At 42.8% G+C, this 13057-nt stretch overlaps 1 non-coding gene across 1 annotated transcript; it reads left to right on the top strand.

Annotated features, from left to right (window-relative positions):
• The first annotated feature begins 8967 nt into the window (after positions 1-8967).
• LOC121398530 lies at positions 8968-9074 on the top strand. The gene has a single exon (XR_005964358.1). It is a non-coding gene; the product is annotated as a U6 spliceosomal RNA (small nuclear RNA).
• The last annotated feature ends 3983 nt before the right edge of the window (positions 9075-13057 follow it).

The following is a 13057-nucleotide window of genomic DNA, read 5'->3' as shown; positions in this document are numbered from 1 at the left end:
ACTCTGTCTACCTGTGTAATTGATGTGATAATTGTGTCATTGTGACTGAGTAGGGGAATGTTTCATCTTTGCCTTAAAACTATTTACACTGACTGTGGTAAATTTGTGTGTGACATGTGTGACCCACACAATATTGCAGTTATATATACATATTTGCACTTTTATCGCATTAGATACAGCCTTTCGTGGCTTGCACTGCAGTTGCACCTTTCTACAATTAGTATAATTTTGAAACATATTAAAAAACAACATCCCTTGTGACCAATATTTTCTGCTGTAGTGCTGTAGCAGTGCACTCATTTCAATAAATGGGTGTATACTTGTCAACATACAAATGTACATACAACACAACCAAAAGAGCTTTCAATCTAAAATGACTAGTATTTTGTCACAAGGATCTTCCTGACCTATTCAACAAATGCATTTCTTATTGTATTGGAACTAGGCAGATATAACAGCACAGGCAACCTTATCTCAACAAACCGTTTAAGACATCCGTTGAGACAAGATGGAACATCTACTCTCAGTATGATGACGTCCACCACAATACTGGAAGAAAAAAATGAAGTTCACTATTTGAGAGACTTGCCAATGATGAAGACACCCCTAATCTGCTTAATGAAGTTAAACGATTGGTTGCAGAAAAACAGGACCTTGTGGAATTAAAATGTAAAGTACAATTAACTTTGGAAAATGGCAATGGGCCAGCCAGTCATAGCCCAGAACAGTTGGTGATATTCTTTTCCTTCACAGCAATCTTGCCCCTAGCCATTCTTCTGCAGTTGCATACGCACATCAGCATTCACGCATGTGTGCCCCAAAGGTTTGGCCCCCAATCGTCCAGTCTGACCCTGTCGGTGCATCTATGGTCACCTTAAATGTCCCAACCTTTTTTACTCGTGAGGCACATTTAAATGTAAAAAGAATTGGAGAGCAACACAAGCGTGAAAAAAGTTCCAGTTGTGCCAAATATTATTATTAACATGTATTTATATAGCGCCAACATATTTCGTAGCACTGTAAAGTAAATGTGTTTATACAACTAAATCATATGAATTACATACATAGAACATATGGAGTTACATACATCAAAATCAATACCGGTACAAAAGGTGAGGAAGGCCTTGTGCAGAAAGAGCTTACAATCTAAAGGGAAGGGAATAATACACAAGGTGTGGGAGTGGGCAAGATCAGAATTAAGTGGGTGAGAGATGTGGTACTGTATGTGGTATTGCATTTGGTAGTTAAGCAGAGTGAGGGTAGGCTTCTCGAAAGAAGTGCGTTTTAAGAGATTTCTTGAAAGCAGAAAGATTGGGAGAAAGTCGGATAGACCGTGGGAGAGAGTTCCAGAGGAGGGGTGCTGCCCTTGCAAAGAAAAAGAAAAATGCGAGCATGTGAGGAGATAATGAGAGAAGAGTTGAGTAGCAGGTCAGTAGAGGAGCGTAGTAAGCGGTTTGGTGAGTATATAGAGATGAGTTCAGAGATGTAGGGTGGGGCAGAGTTATGAAGTGCTTTGAATGTCAGGGTCATTCATTTGCATTTAATTCTGAAGAGTAGTGGAAGCCAGTGCAGGGATTTACAGAATGGCCTGGCAGAGGAGGAGCGGTTGCTGAGGTGTATGAGCCTCGCAGCAGTGTTCATTATGGAATGGAGAGGTGACAGTCTCTGGTGGGGAAGGCCAATTAAAAGTTACAGTAGTCTAGACTGTGATTGACTGATTGGTAGCCCCTATATGGACTGGTGGCCTGTATGGACTGGTGTCCTACAGGAATTAAAAAATAAGCACCTGCTTTGATGCTACTGGGAGCAACATCAAAGGGGTTGGTGAGCAACATGTTGCTCGCGAGCTACTGGTTGGGGACCACTGTCCTATACTGTGTGTTTAGCTCAGATACACACCAGTGCAGTCTGCAGAGATAGGCTAGTAGAAATAGAACTGCTTAGTAGTGCACATCTGAACATGCAACAGTGTTGTTGCAGCTACAAAACAGGAAAACTGTAATGTTCTCTATTACTTCCTTTTTCAAACCATTGCAAATAATCATTACAATTGTTACATAGTTACATAGTTAAATTGGGTTGAAAAAAAGACAAAGTCCATCAAGTTCAACCCCTCTAAATGAAAACCCAGCATCCATACACACACCCCTCCCTACTTTCACATAAATTATATATACCCATATCTATACTAACTATAGAGTTTAGTATCACAATAGCCTTTGATATTGTGTCTGTCCAAAAAATCATACAAGCCATTCTTGAAGGCATTAACTGAATCAGCCATCACAATTGTATTAAAGATGGCTCCCAGGGTTGGACTAGGCTGGCACTGGTGGGCCCAGGCCAGGGCTGGAACTAGGAGTAGGCACGTGCCTAGGGCACAAAGGTGATAGCACGTCGATCCGCGGATGCGCGCGAGTGCTTATTCACGCATGAGCGTCTATTTGCTATGTGCACGAGCAGCTGGTAGATGATTGTGCGTATGCATGCACCCAGATGGCGCCACGACCAGCCAGGTTGCCTAGGGCACCTGGCCAGATTGGCCCGGCTCTTCCCATGGCCCACGCTGACCCAGGCCTGCTCTCCCTGCCAGTAACTGCTTCTCGTTTCCCGCAAGAAGAAGAAAGGTAAACAGTATACGGCAGGGCAGGGGGTGCTATTTGTACAAGCTGGGGCTTGCGACCAGGCTGGGGGTCTTTTGATACTATTAGCAGAGCACCACCCTGCCTACCCTAGTAGCAGTAGTGATAACACTGCTAGGCAGTTTATTAGCACATCCATATCAGGTCTGGACTGAGATTCATAATAGACCCTGGCTAGTGATGGGTGAATTTATTCACCAGGCATGAATTCGAGAATTTACGCATTTCGTCACCTGCAAGTTTTTTTTTTCACAAAACTGCTACATTGAAATAATTTTGACGCCAAATTTGGACAACAGAGTCGCTCATGTAAAAATTTTGCGCATAAAAACTGACGCGCGTCAAAATGATTTTGATCCTCATTGCCTTCAATTCGTTTTGCAACTTTTTTCAGGAGTTTTGGACATTTTTTTCAAGTTTTCGCAAATTTTTTCTGAGTTTTGCGAGTTTTTCGCACGGGACAGATTCACCCATCACTAGCCCTGGCATTTCAAGTACACAGAGACCCAAACAGGCACCCAGGTCCACAAAATAGTGACTGACTGTGGTTTCTTTCAGCAGCCCGTCTGACATTTGTTATAATTCACAGATTGTCAGTCTGTACCTGAGCCACATCACATAGTCAAACACACTTATTTATCGTGTCCTGCAGGTCTGTACTGGTAAAACTGGTGTGTTTGCTTCGGTCTAAGCCTGCAGGGCAACAGTACCTTATATTTTAATTACTTTGGTAAACTATCTTTTGTTGATGTTTTTGTTCTTTTAACACCAACTGAAAAGGACTAGAGGCTATTGTCATGCATTATTCCTGTTGTTGAAATAGAATGCAGTACATTATTGAGTGCAGGCCTGCAGGGAGCCGCCTCTGAGTGCACACTGCACTATTGTAATGTTCAATTTCACTCCCCTTCTCAAGCTGCTTTACAACATTATATAGAAAGTGAACTACTTAGTTTAGGGTTAGGCCCCTGGGTGTCGCTAGCCTAAATCCTTCAACATTTATTGACATAACACAACACAATGACAATGATGTAATTGTACTCAGAAATGTCTTATTTGAAGTTAAACCAATAATTGTGGAAAAGACTGCCTTCCCGTATGCGTCTTTCTATTTTAATTTTGGTAACATTTAATAACATTTTTAAATTATACTAGCAAATGTAATGCCTGTTGGGCAAAGATGTGGATGAAGGTGGAAGTTTTAGCTTCTGGCCGCATGACGTTATTGGGCAAGGTGGCAGAACATACTGTTACATACATACATACATGCTCATCTCTTTATCCCTGATTCCAAACACTAGTGAAACTGCTCCTTAGTGTGTGAGCTTTCAGGGAGTGATTGGAATTATAGCTGAAAACAGATCTGCTTTAAATATATTTAACATTGGTGGAAAATTGGTGAATCTGCTACACAGGGGGCTAACAGTGTAGGAGGCAGAGAAATCCCGGAACCCGGTTTTTAGTCATTGTAACAGGATAGAGACATTAAGAAACTGCTAGGACTAGGCAGTAACATTGGAGATAGAGGGTGAGGGGAATGGCTAGTACAAAGGGTGCAAGAATGGGGGTTGGAGTAGCTATAGGATCCAAACAGTGGGAATAGGAGCTGAAGGAAAAGCACAAAATAGAAGACTAGACATGGGGCTGAACAGAGGTTGAGGTGGGGAAAAATGGAGGGATACTAGGTGTAGTAAATTAAAAAACAAGCCACATACAATGGCACACCCACTAACACACCAACATGTGGCCCAAAAGCATTTTCATGACTGACACAGAGTGTGGCCCCAAAGCACTTCAGGACAGACACAGTTTGTGGCCCCAAACATTTCATGACTGACAGAATGTGACCACAAAGCACCTTACTATTTAATGACATACACAGTGTGGCCCCTTACTATTTCATGACAGCGTAACCCCTTAGTATATCATGACAGACACAGTGTGGCCCATTATTATTTTAAGACAGACACAGCATGGTCTCTTACTATGTTATTATAGACACTGAGTGCCCCCTTACTATTTCATGACAGACACATTGTGGCCCCTTAGTATTTCGTGACAGACACAGTGTGGCCCCTTTGTATTTCATGACAGACATGTGGCCCATCCCAAGAGTTCCTCAATATCTGACAGATCAAGCTGTATGAGAACAGGTCAGGTATTAATGCTGTTTGGTCTACACTTATCAGTAGCCTAAGTTTGGCAGGTTATAAAAAGAAACACATTTCTGGGGGTTTTAGGGTCAAGTTATTACAGTTTTGCTAATGAAGGTGACTTGCCCTTTAAGATGCAAGTCACCTTTCTCCAAGATACCTTATAATTGTATCTTTTCTTATCTTAATTTGTTACAAAAGTGTAGGTGCCAAGTATTTTGGTCTCTCCTCCAAAACCCTCTTATTTAATTACAGTTCATAAACATTGTATCCTTTTCTAGCTGTTCAGCGCAGGAGATCAAAATCAGGACTGTCCTGCGAAAAACTGGATGTTTGGAAGGTATGAGATTGCCATCTCCCTGTACCATATTAGAATAAACTGATCCCAGGATTCTCACTCAAGCACAAGTGATATTATTGAGCAGCTCCATTAGCACTGAGTTATCATCCAGCTCCTGTTCCCCATGACCAGCATCAGCCAAGAAATCCCTAGGTAGTGGCTCCTAAACTCCTATAATGCACCGAATGCATCGAGATGAGCTGGCTGACCCAAAACCCATGGGACCAGCGGGTCGGGCGGGTTTGGGCTGGCTACTGCAGGTCAGAGATGAGCTCTTTTCCTGCTCTCCCTGCCAATGACCTAGCACAGCCAGCTTCCGGTGCACAGCCAGCCAGCTTGCGCCCCCACCCCTTTTGTGACATCACTGCGGGGTAGGCACGGTTCTATAATAGAGGGGGGGATATCTCATCCCGCTCAGACTTTGGGCCTAAAAAATCAAATGCAGGAAGCAAGCAAACAGGTCGGGTTGAGGTAGTGGAGTTTGAGTTGAGGGTAAGGTTTCAAAAAATGGATGGGCCAATTCCCTGAGGTTGTTTAAAGGAGAACTAGCCCCCCAATGAAAAAGCTCCATCTAATACCATAGATAGTCCCCCTTCCCTGCATAATACCCTCATAGTGAATTTTCTCAGAAAGTGCCCCTAGACAGCATGCTCACTTATTTATGCAGAGTAGCGAAGTGGAGCTCATGGGCGCCATCTTCCGGGTCTTCGCATGCACAGTTGGAGCAGTCTGGTATTTGTACCAACTGTGCATGTGCCGAAAGTACATGCACAAAAATTTCTGCAGGGAAAAGGATCTGATGAAGACCGAAGAGCCAGAAGATGTCGCCCATAAGCTCCGCTGCACTACTGAGCTATATGGGTAGGAAGCAGGGAGGGGGAACTAACTTTTTTATTGGGGGGGTTTAGTTCTTCTTTGAAGGGGTTTTTCACCTTTGAATTAGTGATGTGCAGGTCCAGTTGGTCCAAGCGGCCTAGCTGCTCCTCGTGTGGGTCGCAGACGGGTTCGGGTTGAGTTCTTCTGCCTGCTCTCCCCACCCACGACCTTCGACTGGCAGCTTCCAGCGCCTTCCCTTTTGTGACAACATGGGCAGAGTGGTGCAGGTTATAAAATGGAGGGGGGAAGCCGGGTGCGGGTGAGTGCGGGTCCAGGTTGGGTGCGGACATCACTACTTTGAATTAACGTTTAGTATGTTGTAAATCAGTGCTGTCCAACTGACGCCCGTGATGCCCCCTTATGTGGCCCCCCCACATAAAAGTCTGCCTTCTGTGACTGCTACCTTGTGTATTCCAAGTCAATTTGCAATTGATTTACATTTTATATTTGTTTTTTTATGAGTTATTTAGTTTTTTATTCAGCAGTTCTCCAGTTTGCAATTTTAGCAGTATGGTTGCTAGGTTCCAAATTACCCTAGCAACCATGCATTAATGTGAATAAGAGATTGGAATATGAATAGGAGAGGGTCTCTATAGAAAGATGAGTAATAAAAAGTAGCAACAACAATACATTTGTAGCTTTACAGCGCATTTGTTAACTAGATGGGGTCAGGGCCCCCCATTTGAAAGCTGGAAAGAAGTCAGAAGAAGAAGGCAAATAATTCAATAACTATAAAAAAAAAAAAAATGAAGGTCAACAGAAATGTTGCTTAGAACTGGCCATTCTATAAAATACCAAAAGTAGGTAAACCACCCCTTTAACGTTTGAGCCAAATGTATGAGTTAGGCTAGACAGAGCATTGGCTCAGCTGCTCTCTGCATATTTTTTTCAGGCTGAGAGAAGTGGATCTGCTCAGTGCCCCCATTGAACTGCTTCTGCTTGCATGCAGTCACACACAATGGAGCAGAGGTCGCCTTGAAAACTCCTGCTTTCACATATTTTGACCGACCTCTGCTCTGCTGCGTGTGACTGCACACAAGCGGATCTTATGCAAATGAATGGGGTCACAGAGTGGATCTGTTTCTCTCAGCCTGAAAAAAAAAATATGCAGACTGAGATCAGTGAAGCCAATGCTCTGTCTGGCCTTGGCCTTAACCACGCGGGGAGATGGTAGGTATAACAGACACCCCACTATTTACTGTTACAAAATTATCCCCCCCCAGATCCATTTGTAAATGTGAATCACTGTTTATTGTGACCTTAAAGAAACAATTCAGTGTAAAAATAAAAACTGGGTAGATAGATAGTATGTGCAAAATAAAAAATGTTTCTAATATAGTTAGTAAGCCAAAAATGTTACTTGGTGTGACACAGAATTTGCTGGTCACACGAGGGTATCAAGTGACCAGGATGTGATTGCACCTGCTTTTACTGCAAAATGAACAAAGGTGGGAATGGGGGCCACCGTCACTTCCACGCAGGGAGATGGTAGGTATAACAGACACCCCACTATTTACTGTTACAAAATTATCCCCCCCCAGATCCATTTGTAAATGTGAATCACTGTTTATTGTGACCTTAAAGAAACAATTCAGTGTAAAAATAAAAACTGGGTAAATAGATAGTATGTGCAAAATAAAAAATGTTTCTTATATAGTTAGTCAGCCAAAAATGTTATGTATAAAGGCTGGAGTGACTGGATGTCTAATATAATAGCCAGGACACTACTTCCTGCTTTTCAGCTCTCTAACTCTGAGTTAGTCAGCGACTTGAAGAGGGGCCACATCGGACATAACTGTTCAGTGAGTTTGCAATTGATCCTCAGCATTCAGCTCAGATTCAAAAGCAACAGTTATGAACCATGTGGCTCCCCATCAAGTCTCTGATTGGTTAGTGACTGGTAACCAATCAGTGGAAACCAAGAGAGCTGCAAAGCAGTAAGTAGTGTTCTGGCTATTATGTGCATCCAGTCACTCCAGCCTTTATACATTATATTTTTGCCTAACTAACATTTTTTATTTTGCACAGTCTATCTATTTATTAGTTTTTATTTTTATACTGAACAATTCTTTTAAAAGAACAGGAAAGGGTTAAATCACTGGGGGGGGGGGTCAATACACCCTTGTTGAATGCAAAAACTCGTTTCTCCTCCTATTAGGAACAAAATACACTGGCCCAGATCCTGGAAGTAAAAAGCAAAGATTTCTTTCTGTGGGACTGCTTTTTAACACGATATTCACAGGCTGTTCCTATAAGATATAAGGACCTTGAGGCCACTGCACAGCTTTAAATTAAAAACATAAATCAGTGGCCCTAATAAATTATCTCAAAGAGACTGCCAAAGGGCACATGCCCCAGAGGAGAAAGTGTGTGAGTTTGTCGCCCTTTCTTACTACTGGGGCTGAATAGGGTCTGCACTTTCCAAGCCAGTAACAAAAATGGTGGATTATAAAAAACTGTCCCATAATGCCTAGTCGCTTTTACATTGGTTAACTACGTCAGATATTTCAAGTCAAGGCAGGTTTGCGGTCGTTTCGGCTGCACATCTATGGAAATAAGTAGGTACACAGAAGATTTACAATTAGAATTCCTATTGTAGACTGCGCTCAGAGAGAATTCCCAGCATGCTCCGCGCTAGGAACGTCAGTCTCACAGGTATCCCAGCGTCCTTTGCTTCGTCAGATCCCTGGGAGGGGCATTACGTTTAAAGGTTGTGCCTTTCACATGCGAGTGTTCCCAGCATGCTTTGCATTATGGAATTATATTTGCGTGCCTCGTCTAAATTCAGATTTTGGCCATATTTCAACCCCTCTCTTCCTGCGCTAAATTTTAAACCAAATAGGACTGTTTTGCAGAAGTAAGCAGATCACAAAACAGAATCACGGATCTCCTCGCCATAAGATGAAAGCGTTTAGTCCAAGGGACTATATATACTTCTGGAGTACATAGTAAGTTTGTGCTCGCTTCGGCAGCACATATACTAAAATTGGAACGATACAGAGAAGATTAGCATGGCCCCTGCGCAAGGATGACACGCAAATTCGTGAAGCGTTCCATATTTTGTTTCTCCCCCCAGTGCAGATTTTACTGAGCCAGTCCAATTCAGCCAATAGCTGGAGGGATTCGAAGGGAAGTGGCCAAAGGACTCCAATGATAAATGTGTGAATAGTTACAATTTCATTTGGGACCTTAAAACTTTTTTTTTTTTGTATGTGAAATGAAGTCTTTATAATTAGGACTACAACTCCCAGAACCCTTTGAAAGCCCATGAATGGCCAGTGCAGGAAATCTCAAGACCTCGAACTTATTTTAAATAATGACGCGTTCTAACCAAAGCTGTTAGACTACAAATACATATTTAGAAAAATGGGGGGTTCTATATTGCCAGGCAGCTGAGCATCAGGGACTAGCCCCAGTTCTCAAGGCACCATTAAATTACAATATAAACAAAAATGTCCCATAGCTTGTAATCCATAAAATTCAAAAGTTTATTATATTAGCATGGTAACAGAATAAAAATTGGTATATACTGACCTGTATGATCCACCTTACGTGTTTCGTGCCCTCCGGAACTTAAAGAGGTTGTTCATTTTTAAATTAACTTTTAGTATGATGTAGGGAGTGATATTCTGAGCCAATTTGCAATTGGTTTTCATTTGTGGTTTTTGTGTTATTGTTTTTTATTTAGCGCCTCTCTAGCTTGCCATTTTAGCAATCTGGTTGCTAGGGCCCAAATTCCCCTAGCAACCATTGGTTTGAAAAAGAGACTGGAATATGAATAGGAGAGGCCCTGAATAGAAAGATGTGTAATAAAAAGTAGCAGTAACAATACATCTGAAGCCTTACAGAACATTTGTTTTTAGATGGGGGTCAGTGACCCCCATTTCAAAACCGGGAAGAGTCAGAAGAAGAAGAAGGCAAATAATTGAAAAATGACAAAAAAAATAAATAAATAATGAAGACCTTTTGAAAAGTTGTTTAGTATGAGTGTTCTATAACATACTAAAAGTTAACTTTAAGGTGTTAATAGGTGTTTTACAGACTACAAATCCTAGTATCCCCCAGTAAAATCAGGGGGCCTGGGAATGTTGAGTGCAAGAGACATGACAGCACACGCCTTTCCAAGTAATAATTCTGCCCTTAAAATAGTTTCTTATCCACCCTCCAGCTCTTGTGAAACTGCAACTCCCAGGCATGTGATCGCAGCAGGAAACATGCAGGGAATTATTACGAGTCACCTTTCTGGCTCCCAGTTCGTTTAGCGAAACCAAATCTGCCAAGTGAGTAAACAAGTGACAAGTCTTCCCTGTGGCATCCTGCGCATCTGGGTCAGGGAAGGAGGTAACTGGTTGACTCAGAACCTCTTTATTTGCCTCGGTGAAGTTGAAAAATAGCTAGTGAACATGGGGAATCACGCTCAGCTCTGTGCACTGAAACACGTGTTCCACAAAAACAAGAACAAAATATTTTGGGGTGTAAGTAACCCTTTATACTTATACGGGGCCATTAGTGATGACATGTTAGCATCAGGGGTGAAATATGATTGGCCAGGATGTACGACAACAGACTGGAGGATGCTGGGAGCCAGGTCTGGACTGGGTGTCAAAATAGGCCCTGGCATTCCAAGTACACAGAGGCCCAAATAGTCCTCCACCAGCCTACTAAATAGTCACTGTCTATGGGACCTTACAGCAGCCCCTCTGGCATTTGCCAGAACTCACAGATTGCCAGTCCAGGCCTGTTGAGAGCCAGACAGGACATGGAAGACTGAACAGCAAGAACCCAGGAGGTGACCAACTCTGCCGTTGAGACAATCAGCAGCTGGAACTGCCTATGATGTCCAATAAGCCACCCTCTGTGATGGCCCCAGGGAGTAAGTCACCAATTGGGTGGCCAGCTAACTTGTATTTTACTGCCCAGACATTAAAAATGGCCCCTGATGCCAATGTTATTCATTTAGAAAAAGTTCAAAATATAGGAAGGCTGGTGTTTCATTTCAGAAATGGAGGCAACCATGGAGGTGACTGGCAGCACGACAACCAAGTGTGAGGACCATTAAAGGGCAGGTTTTCTTTTTCTGCCTGGAGCAACTGCTTTGGTAAAGAGTGTGTGGGTGTAAAAGGTTGGGGTGGATTGAACTGTATGAAGCAGATATGATGCCTAAATATATATTTGGTCAGGTGGTGGTGGGTCAGTGGGTCTCCTATATTTGGCTCATGGGCCAATAATCAGATTAAAACACTGCCCAGTAAGGCTAGCTGGGGAGAAGCATATTAATGGAGAAGGAATACCATTTGGGGTTCCAAAACTTAGCCGCCCCCAAGTGATTACTTTTACTTACCTGACACCCAGGCCGATGCTCCTATCAGCAGAAAACCACACCGGGCCTGGGTTCTTCTAGTGAGCACCATGGAGCGATCTTCTTCTTGCTTCTTCGGTTTTCAAATTTCTCGGGGCAGACGCATGCACAGTAGAGTGATATAGCCGGCTTTTTCGTTAAAGTTCAGCTTTTCGCTCAACTGCACATGCACAGCTGCGAGGAGACCAGAAGAAGCAGGAAGAGGATCTCTCCTTGGTGCTCAGTATTTAAACCAGGGCCAGTATGGTTTTCTGCTCATAGGAGCCCCGGGGTGTCAGGTAAGTAAAATTAGTCCATTGGGGGTGGTTTATTTTTGGCACCCCAAGGGTAAAATGGTATTCCTTCTCCTTTAAGAGGCTCATATGGCACTTGCCCCCAGGTATTGTTAAACTTGCCAACAGATATGTGGCTCACCCCTTGGCCACACAGTGGACATTGAGCCTGTGCTAGTTAGCCAGCCTGCCCCCTATGTGACCCTTGTGCAGGGATTCCCCTGTTCTATTAGATGTCTATTAGATTATGGGAGTCATTTAGTATGCATGGGGCATAATCTGCCTGTATGTAGATGGATAGCTGCAGAGGGCTCTGATTACACCACTTGGTGACAAGGGCCCTAAATGTGCACACCCACCAATACTTTGGAAGGTTCTTATGGTTGCCAGAAATGAGGAAGCCTGTGTACACTGGAGTTTGATCTTGCCAGGAAAGGGCAGAACAGGTAGGTGTAGTTTAACAACAGCTGGAGGTTGGGGTATTGTTGATATACTAGAAGTGGTTTGGCCCTCATTCATGGGGATGATTTCTTCCTGGCCAAGTTTGTCCTATTTTATGGACTGGGAGTAAATTCTGCTACCAAAATACAACATCCAATCACACTGGGGTTACAGCACACAACCACCTATGGCACAAACACTAGATTTCACTGATTCCTGCACTGCAGTTTGTTGCTGGAAGTAAAAGTCCCCATAGACGCAAAGATCCTTCATTGGTGAAAGACCGATTTTAGCGAAATCCGACCAATCCGTCAAATTATCGTGAAGTTAGTGGTAATCAAACGATCGTACATCTTATGATTTTTCATCCATCTGTCAGAAAATTGATCGGCCAGGTTAAAAAAAATTTATCGGTCCCAGTGCAATCTATCTATGTTTGCGCGGCCAAGCAGGCAGCTACCCTCAGTTTTCCTGGTAATATCGCCTGAAATGGTCTTTTTAGTTGATGGACAAATCGTACATTTAAACGATCGTTTTGAGATAATCGTGGTCTATCGATAACGAAAAGTTCTTTTAAAGATCTTTACATCTATGGCCAGCTTAGGTCTGAGAATGTGAGTGTGATTCAGTGTGGGAATGGGAGTGGATTTGCAAGAGAGGTATTGTGTGAATGTCAAACTGTGGGTATGACTAGCTGTGATTGTGAGTTTGAGCCTTGTGAGTTCTTGATTGACTCTCAGTTTGAAAGAGTGTCAGCCTATGAGTGTCTTGTTTTGGTACAATGAGAGGTTGGACGAATCAAATTTTCCTACTTGTTGGTTTAAATGTCCTGTGTGTTGTTCTTGCATTAGTTAAAGTGACAGCCATGACAATGTATATGCACTACTCTCTACGTGCCACATCATTGTGTAATCATAGACATATTGGGTATCATACTGTTCAGAAGACCCCTGGCGTTTATATTCATGATGTTT

This window comes from Xenopus laevis, chromosome 9_10L (genome assembly GCF_017654675.1).
Source record: "Xenopus laevis strain J_2021 chromosome 9_10L, Xenopus_laevis_v10.1, whole genome shotgun sequence".
In the NCBI taxonomy this organism is placed as follows: domain Eukaryota; kingdom Metazoa; phylum Chordata; class Amphibia; order Anura; family Pipidae; genus Xenopus; species Xenopus laevis.
The sequence above is the reverse complement of the archived record's forward strand: the minus strand, read 5'-3'. Positions and strand labels throughout refer to the sequence as shown.